This window comes from Canis lupus, chromosome 14 (assembly GCF_003254725.2).
Source record: "Canis lupus dingo isolate Sandy chromosome 14, ASM325472v2, whole genome shotgun sequence".
Lineage (NCBI taxonomy): Eukaryota > Metazoa > Chordata > Mammalia > Carnivora > Canidae > Canis > Canis lupus.
Genome location: NC_064256.1, coordinates 11,092,932 through 11,110,129, shown reverse-complemented (window position 1 = coordinate 11,110,129; position 17,198 = coordinate 11,092,932). Strand labels below are relative to the sequence as shown.

General features: G+C 34.8%; 1 long non-coding RNA gene across 6 annotated transcripts in view; it reads right to left on the bottom strand.

The window, feature by feature from the left end:
- The window catches only part of LOC112675026 (uncharacterized), a 331,068-nt gene that overhangs the window by 135,612 nt on the left and 178,258 nt on the right, over nt 1-17,198 (bottom strand). Inside the window, exon 7 of one of the 6 annotated variants that reach the window (XR_004804525.2) lies at nt 5,056-5,070. The exons of the other annotated variants lie outside the window; for them this stretch is intronic. This is a non-coding gene — a long non-coding RNA (uncharacterized LOC112675026). Of the gene's footprint in view, nt 1-5,055; nt 5,071-17,198 lie in introns of those variants that run through there. 6 annotated transcript variants of the gene reach the window in all.

Below are 17,198 nucleotides of genomic sequence, written 5' to 3'. Positions count from 1 at the left end.
CAAGGACTGGATGGATCGCAACTTTAAAATGCAGTTTAAAAATGATCAAGCATATCTCCATTCCTTGTATTTTTATGTTTCTTTACTCAAATTAATTCTACGATTTTTTTCCCTCCTACATGAATTTTGTGGTCATTTTGTCAAGTTCAAGCAATATCTTTTAAGATTTGACTTGAAATGTCTTTAGATATGTAGATTTAGATAGAGATACCTATCAGGACTTTGTCATATTGTTTTCCTTTTTAGGATTATGACATCCACATAATTTATTTATGTGTTAAAGAGTCATTAATAGTCACAAGCTAAACTTTGTCTCCTTCCCAGAAGTTCTTCATATTTCCTTCTTATGCCATTATTTGATATTCCTATTTTTACCCTTGGGAATTAAAATTGTTTTAAATTATAATTACAGATTCTTTTTCTTAATAGGAAAGAATCTCAGAACACATATTGTCTAGGTTGTTAGTATTTAAATGGAAGGCCTCAGGATTTTTACATTTAGGGAATATTAATTAATGTTTAATAAAGTAAATATTAATTATACTTTTGAAATGCATATGTTTTATCTTTATTTAGCAATGTAGGCATTTTTAAACAACATTCAAACTTTTAAAATTATCCCCTGCTAAATTTTCAGTATCTGTAGCTTGAAAGATATCTGCTTTCTACTTATTATTGTTGGTTGTAATGAACCATTCAGAATTTCAAAGATCTAAGCCTATTCTCTAAATTAATTATATAGGCACAATTGGGTATGTTTGGCTAGTTGCTGTCTCACTGAAGTATAATTGCCTTTGTCCATCCTTATAAAAATATTTTTAGCAATTCCAATAAGAAAAAAATTGTTCTCAGGATCCCTGGGTGGCGCAGCAGTTTAGCGCCTGCCTTTGGCCCAGGGCGCGATCCTGGAGACCCAGGATCGAATCCCACGTCCAGCTCCCGGTGCATGGAGCCTGCTTCTCCCTCTGCCTATGTCTCTGCCTCTCTCTCTCTCTCTCTCTCTCTCTCTGTGTGACTATTATAAATAAATAAATAATTAAAAAAAAAGAAAAAGAAAAAAATTGTTCTCAATAAGCTTTCATTAGAAATGTCCAAGGAATATAGAAAAAGTTTGTTTTGTTAATTTCCTTTCAAGATTTCTCTTCTGCAACTACAGTAAAACATGTGTCACAGGAATAGATTTTGATGTACCTGAAAATGTCAGATTTATAACCTTTGGTTAGAATAGGTGAAATTTATATATTTGATGTGGATCTAAGTATAAGAACATATGGGCGAATTAAGCAACTGTCATACAGAGATACAAAGGACAAAATTTTGCTTTAATTTTCTTACAGAAAAATGTGTTGTTTTAAATTATTTTTAGTTCAAAGATTGATGGAATCAGCAGTTGTTCAAAAAGTATTGTCAATCCTTCTCTAAAGTCAACCACAATAATACAACAAAAAGAAATATCACCCATTACCAGTGTTATTAGCAGTCACCTTATTCAGTGCCTACTGGAAATTGATGGCCAAAATAGAGAATGACTCCTTTAATTTTCTCACATTCATCTTGAAAGTCAAAAGAACGAATGGACTATTTTCAAAAGATGGGAATAGGCAATTTATCTTTGTTCATACTGGACAAACTATGTCTGCTCATCAGCACCTGTACATGAAGTAAATAGAAATAAAGAGTGTCCAGGGTGGAGGTAATGGGGGAAAAATGACATTGTTTGGGGTGGGGGGGCAGGGATAACAAGATTTAATAAAAGATGACAGAATATTACAGATAAATATTTTAAAAGAGGAATCATAATAAGACTGAGAAGTAAAATTAAAGGAAACAGTACAAGAAGAATGGAATAAATGGACATGTTGCAATGAACCAGAGACAAATATCATTCCTAATAAAAAGAGGGAACATGTGGAACTCAAAAAAAGAAATAGGGGCACCTGAGTGGCCTGGTTGGTTAAGTGTCTGCCTTTGGCCTAATTCATGATCCAGGTGTCCTGGGTTCGGGGTCCTGGGATGGAGCCCTGCTCAGTGGGGAGCCTGCTTCTCCCTCTCCCTCTGGCCTGACCCCAACCCCATTAATGCTCTTGCTCACTATGTCTCTCTCTCAAATAAATAAAATCCTTTTATTTATTTTTTTAAATCCTTTAAAAAAAAGAAATAGAGTATTATAACAGTTTAAAATCCAGAACCTCTAATGTTATTGGATTATAACCCATAAATAAGTCTAGGAGTCTATACTGATATAAATGGAATAAACAAATCAATGAGAAGAAACAGCTTTTTCTTATTGAAAATCTCCAATTAATAAATGTAGGAAGAATAAAGGAAAAACAAAATTAGCATTGGACAGATATAATAATAATAATAATAATAATAATAATAATAATATTAGTTGCAGGTATGATCCATCAATGGATGCTAAAATTAGTGAGTGAAACTTTGAGCGGGAATAGAATATTTGCATGCTTGCAAATATTTTCCCCAAGATATTTATTAACTTCAAGTGGGCAAAGAGTAATTTACATTAGAAAAACTCAAGATCAACAGACAGAACCTTAGTCAAATGATCACCAGGAATATCACTAATAATTAGACACTGACATGACATGCCCGCTGATATGCACTGAGAAGGGCAAAAAAATCACTTCTGTGTTTTAGCATGTATAACCTCATGCAAAGAACATAAAAGAATGAGGGATATTCTATAAATTAAGTAACTGATGCACTTTAAAAGTGTCAAGATCCTGAAAGGTGAAGACTAAAGGATAGTCACAGTTTGGACAAAGGAGACAGGACAAGTAAACATAGTGTGGAATCTTGAACCAGAACTTGAGGAGAAAAAGTTAATTAGGGGGAAACCTGGTGAAGTTTGAATAAAGTCTGTATTTTAATTAATAGTAGTTTGCCTATTAAAAGAGGCCATTGTTTCCTGGTTCTGATCATTTTGCTGTGATTATGTGGGATGTTAACATTGGGGGCACTGGGTGAAGGCCATATGGGAGCTACTATTTTGCAGCTTTTCTGTAAATTCAAAGTTATTTTAAATAGAAGTTAAAAAAAAAAAAAAAAACTCTGGACCTTAAGCAAAAACTTTAGACAAAACTTCTGTTGTAGGAATGATGTACTGATACATTTATTCATGTCTGGTTTTTGCTGTGTTTTGCTATATCAGGTGGTGTTTTTTCTTTAGTATTTGTATCCTTTATAAGGAGTGATTATGCTCCCTTTCCTCGAGAGTGATTGCAGGGCACTGGCATTCTCAGGTCCAATCAAGATTCTGAATTTCAGATTTGGCAATGTGGCAAAGGACATAGAAAAGCAACAACCTCCTGGTGACTCTATAAACTTGGGTAAGTATTAAACCAGTAGCAATCATACATAATAGATTCATGTGAAGGGCACTTGCCTCTTCTCCTGGTACCAGGTGATTCTGGATCCCTATGTTATGATGGAGGTAAGGAAAGGGTAATAGCCCTCAAATTTATTTACATTTCCACCAAATGTCTGAATAGAGGTTCAAATCAAATTACATTGATTTAAAGAAAATAATAATACATTTCTTGTGCCTTCAAGATTGTGGATTAAGATATATACTCACAATCCCTCCTAAATCTTCTGTTAATTATTAAATAAATAAAATTATGATAAAGAAATGTAGTTTTCTTTTTTTGGAATAACATATAAACCACAAGTTCTCTGATTTGAAATGCTATTTCCAAATCCCTCTGCTCCAGACTTTGGAAAAGTCCCATTTAAAAAAAAAATTTATTTATTTGAGGGGGATGAATAAGGAGGAGGGACAGAGAGAAAGGGAATGTGAATCTAAGCAGACTTCATGCTGAGCATGGAGCCTGACTTTGGGGGTCCAGGCAGGCTCGATCGCAGGATCTTGAGATCACGACCTGAGCCAAAACCAAGAGTCAGATGCTTAACTGACTACACCACCCAGGTGCCCCCTTACTATTGATTAGTGGGCTCAGGTACCTCTAAAATACAGTATCTCCATGCATTTTTTTTCTTCTTTTGAGATTTGAAAGAATTGACAATTTTCATGATGAGTTGCCATTTCTGTGACGTTGAGGTTTAAATTGATGTACTTTATGGCAGTGGATTCAGAGAAGACACCTGACAGACTCATCAAACAGGTCATGAAACATTTCAGTAACCACTTTCTCTGCTTAGCAACCAAATGAATATCTCCCTCTTGTTTGGTTTAGACAAACAAGCGACTGTGAATTTGCAGAGAACTTTGATACTTAGTTGATTCTACTAAAGTTCAGAAAAGAAGTTCCCAGGGTTATACTCCATCACTAACCAATTTCTTTCTTTCCATGGTGTGTGAGTGCATTTCACTGGGGATAAAAGAGTTTGATAGATGGCTTATCCAGAAAATAAATAACACAGTGTTTGCCAATTGCTGCTGTCTTTTATGCCTGGGTAACCTAGATTTGCATTAGAACCCAGCCACAATTTAACAACATAATTTATGGTGCTTCTAAAAGATCTGCCTTTTTTTTTTTTTTTAATTCCCTGGTTTGATCATCCAAGTTCATTCTTATTGTCACATTAGTGACTTAGAGGTTTCTATCTCCCCCTTGAAATTATCAGTTTAAGAATTTATGGTTGTACCCAAAGTAAATATTCTTTAATTCAGCATAAATAGTTTATAATGACATTATCCTTGACTCATATGGCTTTTACTGGGCTTTGGAACCAGACAAACTTTAACTCTGATTAGTACTTAGAAGCTATACTAAATAGGAGTTGTATGTTTGTCCTCTGAGATTTATAATTTAACACAATGGATTAGAACATGGGTTGTCCATGACTTAAAAAACAAGGATTGAAGACTTGGCCACAATACTTTTTTGGTAAGCAAATTAAGTTTGTAAATATATATAAGATTGTCAATTGGAATGAAAGCGCAGTTATCTTAGAGTGATACCATTAAAAGCTTGAGTTATCTAACTCCTCTTCCTCAGATTTCATGGTCTCCAAGCATGTCCATGATTTTCATGTTGATCTGTCTTCAATTCTTTTTTAAGTCATTCAGCATATGGAACTAATAATCTAGCAAGAGATAATGTATTGGTTATCCCCTACTTCAACACTTCATAACTATAATTTCTCTTGGTAAATAAATAAAATAGCAACAAATTATTTTTTCCAAAGTGCCTAAGAAGAGGGAGTATTGTTGTGAATATTTCCAGAATGTTTATCTGTTTGTCCATAATTTGGCTTTCTGAAGTCTTCCTCAGTGAAATATGAATCTGATCTAGCCACCCCTACATATTGAAAGAGGAAGTCTTTGGGGTTTTCAAAGCAATGACTGAGTCCCAGCCACCTTTACTTGAAATCATTATGCTGTATCACTTCCAAGTTTATTCTTTTATTGATTTGCTTGGAATAATATCTCTGTGTTATTTACCAGCTGTGTGATTTTAGGCAAGTTATCTAGACTTCGTTAAGCCAATTTTCCTTAATCCCAAATGAAACTAGTAATTTGTACCTTGTAGACATGTTGTTTGGATTAATTATAATACTTAGAAAGTGTATGGTGCATTTCTCTGGGTGCATAATAAATAATGTGATAGTAAAAATAAAATATAAGAAGTTCAATATAATTAATGTTTTTATAACAAATCTATCACCTTTCACTGTGAAGACAAATCTAAGAGCATAGCCTCAAAAAAAAAAAAACTGCATTAGTATATCCAAAATACATTTTTTAAAAAGATTTTATTTATTTATTCATGAAAGACACAGAGAGAGAGGCAGAGACATAGGCAGAGGGAGAAGCAGGCTCCCTGTGGGGAACCTGATGCAGGACTTGATCCCAGGGCCCAGGGATCAAGCCCTGAGCTGAATGAAGGCAGATTCTCAACCACTGAGAACCCAGGTGCCCATATCTGGAATACATCTTAATTTGCTTTATAGCAGTCATAGTCTCCAAACCTGAACACTGAAGACAATATTTTTGGTCATCTGGTCCAATTTCATCACAAATGAATCTCTACTAGAACTTCACCTGGATTGTTAAAAACCTTTTGGTGATTGAGAACAGGCCTCTTTATAAAACCCATTCCTTACTCTAATTTTGGGTCAACCTGTCCATGAAGATGAAATGTGTCTTTGTAACATCCATCGTTTAATTTTATTAGTCTTTAAGCAACAATTGATACAAATAATTCCTTTATAAAAACTCCTATCATGTTTCTGTTATTTTTTTCCACATTGAACATTAAAAATTTTCTTTGTTTTGTATTTTATAATTTATAAATTCTTTACCATCATTTTTTATTTTTAAATTTAAATTCAATTAATTGACATAAAATGTATTATTAGTTTCAGAGGTAGAGTTCAGTACTTCATCAGTCTTATATACCACCCAGTGCTCATTACGTCATGTGCCCTCCTTAATGCCCATCACCCAGTTACCCCATCTCCCCAACCCCCTCCCCTCCAGCAACCCTCAGCTTGTTTCCAATTATTAAGAATCTTTTATGGTTTGTCTTCCTCTCTGATTTTCTCTTGTTTTGGTTTTTCCTCTCTTCCCCTATGATCTCTGCTTTGTTTCTTAAATTCCACATACAAATGAGATCATATAATTGTCTTTCTCTGATTGACTTATTTTGCTTAGCATAATACCCTCTAGTTCCATCCACATCATTGCAAATGGCAAGATTTCTTTTTTTTTTTTTTTTTGATGGTTGAGTAGTATTCCATTGTGTATATATGTCATATCTTCTTTATCCATTCATCTGTGGATAGACAACATCTGGGCTCTTTCCATAGTTTGGCTATTGTGGATATTACTGCTATAAGCATTGGGATGCAGGTGCCCCTTTGAATCACTACATTTGTATCTTTAGGGTAAATACCTAGTAGTGCAATTGCTGGATCATAGGATAGTTCTGTTTTCAACTTTTTGAGAAACATTTATACTGTTTTCCAGAGTGGCTGCACCAGCTTGCATTTCGACCAATAGTTCTTTACCATCTTTTAAATGTAAGATGAACCATCTGCACTTGAATAGCCCACAAGTGGTCTAACATTGGCAGTGAACAATGGGAGAATGGGTCTATTACCTTCATTGATCCAAATACTGCCCTCCTATTCTTGTGGCTTAACAATAAATTAATGTGCATTACTATGTTTTAAGCATTCAGTTGCAATTTTTTTGTTCATGCTGAGCTTATAGACAACTAAGATCTTTTTTTTTTTTTTAAATAATAATTGCTATCAGAGTAGACCTTCCCCAAGCACAGTATCTGAGTATGATATTTTTAATTCTGACTGCAGGCCTCCATATTCTTCTTAAAAATAATCTCCTTGATTTGTTTTTGCCCAATATAATATTTATTCCTTTTGGGCTTATTCAGACATAGGTATGATACTCATTGTATTATCAAGCAATTCACAAATATTAAGCTGAATAGGAACAGGAAAGATGATTTGATAACCACCAAGCTGTACAATGGGCTTGACTTTAAAGAATTCATTGGTAACCCTCTAGTAGAAATTGGAAGAGAGGTAAAACATAAAATTCTTATACTGAAATTATTGGTAACTTTTTTATACATAGTTCATTTATTATAAAAGATTCAACAGGATGCATAGAATAATGAATTTTAAAACTTATGCTTGATTCATTAATGGTTCAAATTAAAGTAGTTGAATGCATCCATGGCCTAGACTTAGCAACTTATCAAGCACTAGTGTCATTTACAAAATTCGAGTATATAAGTCAATAATAACTAATGTGTTTATTTTAAAGTTACCTGGCTCCATCACAGTAGCCTCCAAAATATTGACTAGTAGATTCAATTAAGCAATGTGTTTAATCACAGCATAATAACAGAAATCTGTTTACTACTAATTTATTACTAAATGCTCCCTAGGCTTCATTCCATGCAATAATTCTTAATATGTTAAACTATAAAATGAATGCAAGTCCTATCCCAAACTGTATGGGCTCATTTGAAAAAAATTAAATTTCAAGCTAACGATATGCTCTAGCGGCTCCTTCTTTACATTAAATTTTGTTATCATTCTAAGGGAGCAGACTTCAAACAGTCTTAGACCACAGTTCAAGCACACCTTCTCTGTACATTAGCTCCTTACTCCATTAAACATCCTGGGCCTGTCATCATTCAGAACTGCTTCTCTCTGTCTCCTCTAAGCATTCCTCACTAACTGAAATCTTCCACTAACTTCTCCAATTCCATACACACTTTTTAAGGTTTGGTTTAAATGTTGGCTTATTAGATACACTTTTCTGGGGCCCAGAAAATCCTCTCTCTGGTTTTCTGTACTATTATGGCTAGTTACATTACTAAATCCATCATCTAATGTTTTGTCTTCTCTATTAGCTGCAACATCTTTGAAGGCAGAGATCCTGAGTCATTTATCTTTGCATCTCTATGGCATGATACAGTGCCCAACAAGTGAAAGGTGCTCAATGAATTTGAATGAATAAAAAGCAAAACGTGATGTTCAATGGTACAGATGAAATCAGAGGACTGAAGAAGTCAGAAAGAGAGAGAAATGAATTGTGAATGGTGTCATGTAGTACATGATATTTGAAATGGATCTCGAAAGTTAAACATGATTTGGAATGGTACCAGGATATAAGATGAAGGGATGGGGCATTTCAGAAGAGAGATTTAATAAACCATGACTAAAGATCAAAGAGTTTCACTGCAAGAATGCATCCAAAATTAAACTAATGAAGGAGAACCTAGTAGAATAAATGAGAACAAAATATTCTTTAACTTCTAACATGGATGTTAGGTTTCAAAGGATAATCAAGAGGACCTAATTAGCTGAGCAAAGGAGGTCTTTGTGATTGAAAAAGAAACATTATCTTTTGAATTCATGGAAGACACATGAGTAAGAATGTTAAATGAAAAAACTCCCTAGAAGAAAGGATTTTTTTTAAAAAACTGCAAATAATATATTGTAAATATGAGTAGTATTAATTGTATTTTTGTGTTGGTGAACTGATGAATAGATACAATCATGTAAATGACTAAAAAATAATACAAATGTGAAGACATTAAAAACTGGGAAATGCTGGCCAATCAACAATTATTGAGCTACTTCTCTTTATATTACTGTGGAAGATAAAACTGAAGCAGGAAGTAAGACCCTTTATCTTAAAAAGCTTAATATCCAATTAGTGAGTGGCTCAGTCAGTTGAGCTACTGACTCTTGGTTTCAGTTCAGGTCATGATCTCATGGTCATGATCTCAGGGTCATGAGTTCAAGCCAGAGATCCATTCAGGCTCTGCAGTCAGCATGGAATCTGCTTCAGATTCTTTCCTTTCCCCGTTACTCCCTCCCTTCCTTCTCCCTTCTCTCTCCTTCCCTCAATTGCACTCTCTTTCTCTAAATAAATCAATGAGATCTTTTTTTAAAAAGCAGAAAGCATAAAGAAATAGAAAGCAAAAATAATAGATTCTAACAAGTAAAAGCTAAAAATATGATTGTTTTTAAAAAGATATTCCAGGGAAGGCAGATGTCAATCTAGATAGGAGTATTAGTTGGAAGGAAGGCATTTGACGTTTAAATGCTACCTTTAACAAAGGCATAGATGTTCTGTCAAGGATGAGAGATGCACAGAATGGCAAGGATGGCGGAAGAACTAAAGGGAGGGTCTGTGACTGCCTGTTAGTCACTGTAGTGTTGAGAATCAGGGAAGAAGCCCGCAAGACTCAGATTATTTTAAACTAATGGGTAATATGAAGGTGCAGTACACTTTTGAAAAAGGAAACCACATGAAAAAAATTGCACCACTGTATAATGTTGACTGGGCCATACATTTAATGACAATAAAAAAAATCCATAAAGTATTATTAAATAGCTATTGCCTCATTTCTTTATTCCTGTTCCCTCTTCCTCATACATACCCATGTGTGCACACTTTTACACAGTCATATGGTTTTCAATCTTTTTGTGTTTTTAATTTGCTTTTCTTGTAATAGTTCTTACAAACCATTTGTGGATTTTACTCCCAGGTCTGTTTATCTCTGCTTCTACTCCTGTGATACTTAATGTCTTCTAAACTCCCAGTTGAGTAAGTGTCTCTAAATCTCCCTTCTGTTTTCATCTGCAGTGTTTAAATACCATCAAAAAGAACCACCAAATTCTGAATCTTCCAATAGGCCTTGCCATTCATTTATTCCTAGCATCTCCACTGCAACATATGGAACACAAGGAACTATTTTAATTTTGTTGTTTTTGTTGGTAACTAAAGAAAAGAAAAACAAAAAAGAAAAGAATTGATAGGCAATACTATGCAACTACAAACAATAACTGCAATTAATTGATTCATTGCTACATGCTAGACATCTTGCAAAAAAACTTAGCCTCATTATTTAACCATGGTAATGATCTTAACAAGTAGGCACATTATTATGTTCACCTTACAACTGAGGAACCAGGGGATTAGAGATGTAAAATAACCTACTAAACAGGGATCTGTACACTGGGCTTTCTGACTTCAAAATGCCTTCTTTCAATTACTCCACTATATTGTCTCAGCTCAGATTTGTGTCTTCTCAAACTCCTTCAACCAGCATTTTTAAAGAGTACACAAAAATAAAATCAATCGAAGTTTTCTTTTTCAAAAATGTTATTTAAATAAAACCATGAAATTATACTGATTTCTATAGTGTATGTAGCCTATAAAAGAGTATACAGTTTTTTTAAAAAGCCTCTTAGAAACATTTATTTATTTATTTATTTTTATGTTTTAACTTGTGTGATGAATATGATAGAAGATTTCAGAAAAGCATGCAGACAGATAAGGATATTTTGTTTAATCCACTCATTCAAAAGGGCATTTGGCTTAGAAAAGGAAGGAGGGGGCAGCCAGGGTGGCTCAGGGGTTTAGCGCTGCCTTTAGCCCGGGTGTGATCCTGGAGACTCAGGATCGAGTCCCACGTTGGGCTCCCTGCATGGAGCCTGCTTCTCCCTCTGCCTGTGCCTCTGCCTCTCTCTCTCTTTCTCTCTCTCTCTGTCATGAATAAATAAATTAAAAAAGAAAAGAAAGAAAAGGGAGGAGGAAGAAGAGGGAGAAGAAAAAAGAGGAAGTGAAGGAGGAGGAGGAGGAGGAAGAGAAAAAGGAAGGAAGGAAAGAAAGAAAGAAGGAAAGAAAAAAGGAGGGAATGAGGGAGGGAAGACAAGGGAGGGAGGAAGGAAGGACTGACAAATAGAAAGAAAAAGGGGAGCAGGAGGAGGAGAGGGAGAAGGAACAGACCTAATGAGAAAGAATGATGAATGAACTGGTTAAATCACTACATGTAAATAACAAAATAATATGAGATGAAGATAACTGTAATAGAAAGTTTTAGGAACAAAATCAAACTCAGAATTATAGCAGATTAAAAAATAAATAAACCTGTATCAGGGAGCAAGAATCTCCTGTCCCCTTCAAAATCTTTCTAGAACTGGATTAAGAATTAAATTGACATGAGGCAGATTAACAGAAGCAAATCAAATTCAATTTTGTATGTACAGGGAATCCACAAGGATATGGAAATTCCCAAGAGAATAGGACAAAATGAGGTTTATTTGTCATCCGGAACCAAGGAAAAGTGGGTAGGGGTCAGAGACTTCAAAGAATCTAATGCAATTCACAGGAAGATGAAAGAGAGTGAATATTTGGTAAACAAATGTTCCTTGGGCCAGCAGAAACTAGGGAGCACAGAGGACTTTGATCAAACAAGCCTAGCTAGATTTCTCCCTCTCTACTAGGCCAGTGCGTAGCATAATGCAGTTATCTATGGTGATAACTCTCTTCTTGCAACAGGTCCCTTATCTAAATTGTTTTTAGGTGGTTGTGGGGGAGCTTTTCCTGAACCTGATGGGTTTTGACTGCTTTTTTTTTTTTTTTTTTTACTCAAAATCATCTTTATGCCAATATGGCCCCTCTTGGGATGGCCTGCCCTTGACCCCTACACTGTGTGGAGCTTTGTAGTGTATGATACACTGAGATGTCGGATAGGTTCAGTGAAATATACTGGGGGTAAACAGATTTTGGAAGAAGAATACAGAATAACTTAAATCACTAGAAGCCTGGCCTTTTGTTACTTTCTAACCTCATTGAAGTGTGAATGTTCTGAATAAATCTATTCCCCCCCCCGCCCCCCGCTCCACTTCTTAACATTCCTTCAGTCAGGCAATAGTTTCCATCTTAAAATAATCTCAGTTTCCTCTCCCTTTACTCAAAAAGATGTGTCCTGATAGTGCTAACAGGACTTGAAACCATGGCCACTGTCTAGTAAGAAAGGTTGTCTTTCTCACTAGCCTTGCATCTTGCCTCCATTTATCACCTCAAAGGATGGGAGCTGTGTGTGTGTAGCTGTTTTTCTTTCACTGAGGCCTCGCATATGTAGCAGGAGTTTTACCAGGAGTTAACTCTTGAGAATAGGAGGAAGGATGGGAAGTTGCATTATGGTTTTCTTAAAAGTCTTCAGCAGCACATGGGAATAAGCAAGAGATTAGAAATAGATGGTACACTCTGCAGGAGATGACTTATATTTTTGTTGAAAGGGTCTGCTGCATAAACAGGGTATAAATGCCCTGGAGAAGCAGTGAAAGACCCCAAGGAGATAACTAGGAATAACAACCCCAAAGGTTAATTCATGCAGAAGGGCTGGAAGACCATCATATTTTGTAATGCCAGTTTCTATTATGTCATAAACTGAATAATGTCAAAATATAACATAATCAAATAAAAATTCAAAGCTTAAATTTATTTAAATGATCCCCAAGTCTAAGTCATTCTAAAATCTCACAGAAATCATGTTACTCTCATGGATTTTCTACCCTCTTTCTTTTAAAAGTCTCAAAATATATCCATTTCAAAATGCTTTGCAAGAATATAACACCGTGATCCTTTGACCCCATTTAACTCAGGGGCAATCTGAATCACAAGGAAATAAAATGCTTTCTCCAGCCACAACAAAATGTCACCTGACAAAGTAAAGACAATTTCAGGGTCTGACTTCTTTCCACTGGATTATAAAGTTCATGTAGCAATGAAGAGAACAGGAAATTTCCATAAACTGGAAGACAAACCCTGAGTGAAGTCTCTCTTATTATCAAAATCTATTTCTTGGCCCTTATCCTGTTTCCTCATCCATTTTGAGATGCGCTAACTTTCAAAGAAATATTGTGATTGAGAAAATAAATACACATTTCCCAAAAGTAAATAATTCCTAAACTTTTGGAGCTATAATGTCTTTTCACTGATTTATATGATACTCTATACCTTCTTAAAGTTCTGCAGAGATGACATTTGTTTTAAAGTTTTGTGTCATCATTTGGCTAGGGTTCCAGGATTAAGCAACTTATTCTATAGTTTATATATCCCCTGGTGCATAATAATGTATTTATTAATTAATTCTCTCTCTCTTCTTTATCTCTTCATAATTACTTTTGTTTGATTATTATTCTTGTTCCCAATGTCTGACACCACAATATAAGCAGTTTATTTTTAGTTTTGAAGCAGATTGATGTTAGCTATTTTTCCTATGACAGACAGCAGTGCATGGTGGTTAATTTGCACACACTCTGGAGTCAGACTGCCTAAGTTTGATTCCCTGTTTTTCCATTTATTAGCTGGACAACGTAATCAAGTCTTGCATAAGCCTGACCTTTCCTTGCCTCGGTCTCCTCATCTAAAAATGAAGGTAACAGTAGTACCAACCTTACAGGATTGTGTTTAAGATGAAATCAATTAAGATATCAAAGCCCTTACAACAGTGCCTGGCATTCGTTATTCATTGTGTAATTATTAGCTATTCCTATTTTTGTTTCCCTGTTCCATCACCTTGCTAACTGGTTAGGTGTTGATCAAAAGTTCAGAGCTGCTTGTGATCATTGTATATTTTCATGTCATTCACAGAATAGTGCCCTAACAGATTCTAACCCAGAAAATCTGACTCCTTGAGACATGGATTTTTTGGCAACCAACCGCATGCGCATGGTCTTGGCTCATCTGAAGACCCCTTGTTGATTTTGCATCTGGACATAGTGGGCCAACATTGTATGATGTACAAGGTGTCAGTAAAACCTGCAGGGGATCCTTCGATCATAAGAAAATAACAAGTCTCATTGTTCCTGTGGGGGAGCAGACACAGAGACCCAAAGATTTAACTCTTTCAAGTGAGTAATATCCTAATTCGGATTTTGCCTTGGGAGATGAGCTTCCTTGAGCTACATATAATCGAGTAAAATTGTATTATCAGTAAAACCCCCTTCAGACCCTCATCTCTTCTCTATGATAACAAGTATAACTTTCTCCATAAAGCACCTATATAAGGGTTAAGATTAAGGTTGTCTTTGTAATCCTTACAAAGTGTGTCTGTATTAGCTTCTTTGAAGTTTCTTCTGAATCACAGTTTTAAAATATTTATGTTCTCAGATCACCTTAGAAAGTAATATTCTGTGTGTTTTTGTTTGTTTGTTGCTTGTTTGTTTTACTCTATGCCTACTAATGTGCTGTGTACAAAAAACAAATTGTTATTGTATTGGAACAATTCTGTTTCCATTGATGAAGTTCCAGAGGGAGATTTTATGCAGATTCAACTGTCCAGAGCCATGCAAAAGCATCGGGCTTTTTAAAATGGTTTTTTAAAAATTAATTAATTAATTAATTAATTAATTAAAGATTTTATTTATTTATTCATGACAGACACAGAGAGAGGCAGAGACACAGGCAGAGGGAGAAGCAGACTCCATGCAGGCAGCCCAATGTGGGACTCGATCCCTGGTCTCCAGGATCACACCCTGGGCTGAACCCAGCCCAGCTAATCTCAGCTAGACCACTGAGCCACCCAGGCTGCCCTAAAATTATTTTTTAAAAAGGCACTATCTTTACGTAATAAAACAACCTGATAACAGTTTCCTATAAGTATAAAACACAATGATATATGAAACTTATGCTATTTTTAAACATTTTTTTATATGCTTAGAAACAAAACAAAAATGATTGTATACAATGTTGCAGAAGAACTTCTCCCCCTTCCCCCCATAAGTTTGGTGAGCTCTAACCAGGAAGCAGTTTACTGTGCTGTTTTGTAAATTTAGGAAAGAGACTCTCACATTCATATTTGTATCTTCAAGAGGAAATACCTGCAATATTGTAGATGCTTAATAAATGCTCATGAAATATACAAGTGAATAAATATCTAGGTATTAACATACTGCTGAATTTAGCACCATTGATCTAAGCACTTAATGCTCTTACAAATTGCAAGCAATGCCCCTATTAAAAGAATTTCCTCATGTATATTTCTCCTGAAATTAAAAATAAAAAATATTTTAAATTATATTTTCCAGTTTCTAGATTATACAGAACCTACTTCTTCAACCAGATCATAGCAAAGCAAAATTGTCTATAATCAGTTCTCATTTTGGAGAGATACAAAAATAATATCCAAGATAAATTGGGGGAAGAAAGATGGCATAAAATGTGCTACAAGTTAGCTTGTGATTTAAAAAAGAAAATTGCTTTGTCATAAGTCAGAAGCATTTTAGCTTCTTTTAAAAAATGATTTGAAACATTTTGACTAATGTTAGAGTTTCCAGTGATGAAGGATATCATAAATGTGCTAGTTTAGATGAAAGATAAAAATAAAGTCAGAACCACAAGATGAATAATTGGTATCTATAATGTATACTGACTTCTTGTTCTAAGCATGTACATGTAGGGTTATCAAGGCAACTCATTTGACCTAGAGGAGATGGTGTTATTTCTGGCAACTTCCTTTATCCTGTTTGAAAGAACTATTTTCTATTACATTAACAATGTAAAACCAAATAAAGATTTAAATTCTGAAAAAAAAAAAAGATTTAAATTCTGTAATCAAAGCCCAAAATAATGATAACCGGAAGGTAATTTATGAAGAATCATTGTAAATGGATATCTTTTTCTTCAAGAACATGTGAACAAAATGAGTGAGGAAAGAAGACGGAAGGAAAAGAAATCTCTAAGTTATAACCTCCATATGCTGATAAAGGTTTAATTAATTTTTAGCACAATCTGCTGTTTTTTTTTTTTTTTTTTTAAGTGTTGCTTCAAGTTATAATACCAAGCACTCTCCAGTTTTGGGCAACCTTCACCATTCGCCTGGACCACATTTTAACTTTTGGAAACTTAGTGGTTTATGTTCAGTGTCATGTTAAAACAGATGCTTCTCTAACCTTCTCAAGTTGTGAGAGGGTTGTTGGTTGTTTCAGAATACAATAAAGAAAGATGGGGGAAGAATGATTGTCAAGTTACTCTTCACCTCCATCTAAAGCAGTGTTCTTCATATTGACTAGATATTGGAATCGCTAAAGTTTTAAATATTATTGGTGATTGAGTATCATCCCCCAAATTCTCATTTAATTGAGATGGTTATGACCTGGGCATAGAAACCTTTCAAAATTCTTTCAAATAATTCTAATGTGCAACCCATTTTGAGAACCAATAACCCAAAGGAAGGAAGAAGAAAAATGTACAAAAGGCTAACAGTTAAAAAGTTTTCTTTTTGAGGTGCCTGGCTGGCTCCATTTGTAGAGCATGTGACTCTTGATCTCAGGGTCATGAGTTCAAGCCCCACATTGGGGGTAGAATTTACTTTAAAAAAGCCATTCAGTTAAATTCTTTGGTTTTCCTTACATTGGTGGAGACCAGAATCTTTAATTATTATGCTCATTTTGAGTGTAAGGCAACAGAACTGCACTAAAAACAATGTTTCAATGTCTTATTAAAATGATCTATTCAGTTTTATTTAATTCAACTCAATAAAAAGTGACTAACCTATTATGTACAAAGAACTGACCTAATCTTGTAAGGACATTCAAAGATGAATAAGATCTGATCCCCCTTCTCAAATAGCATATAGACAAGAGAAATGTTAGCTAAGTCAACTAGAGTCAGATATTTGTAAATAAATCGGACCTGGTAAAGGAGCTTAATGGCTTCTTGAATAGAAAATGAATATCCTATAAGTTCTGACACCAAAATCACAAAATCAATCTTAAAAACAGCATTAGCCCATAGATATATAGCACTATGTCTGATTAAGCCTAAGAAAGTGGAGAAATGAGCCATTAGCTGATGAATTAGAGCTATTTGTTTTTTGCCAGATTGGGAGGCTGAGATGGTGTGTTGTTTCCAACCACAAAACTGAGATATGAAA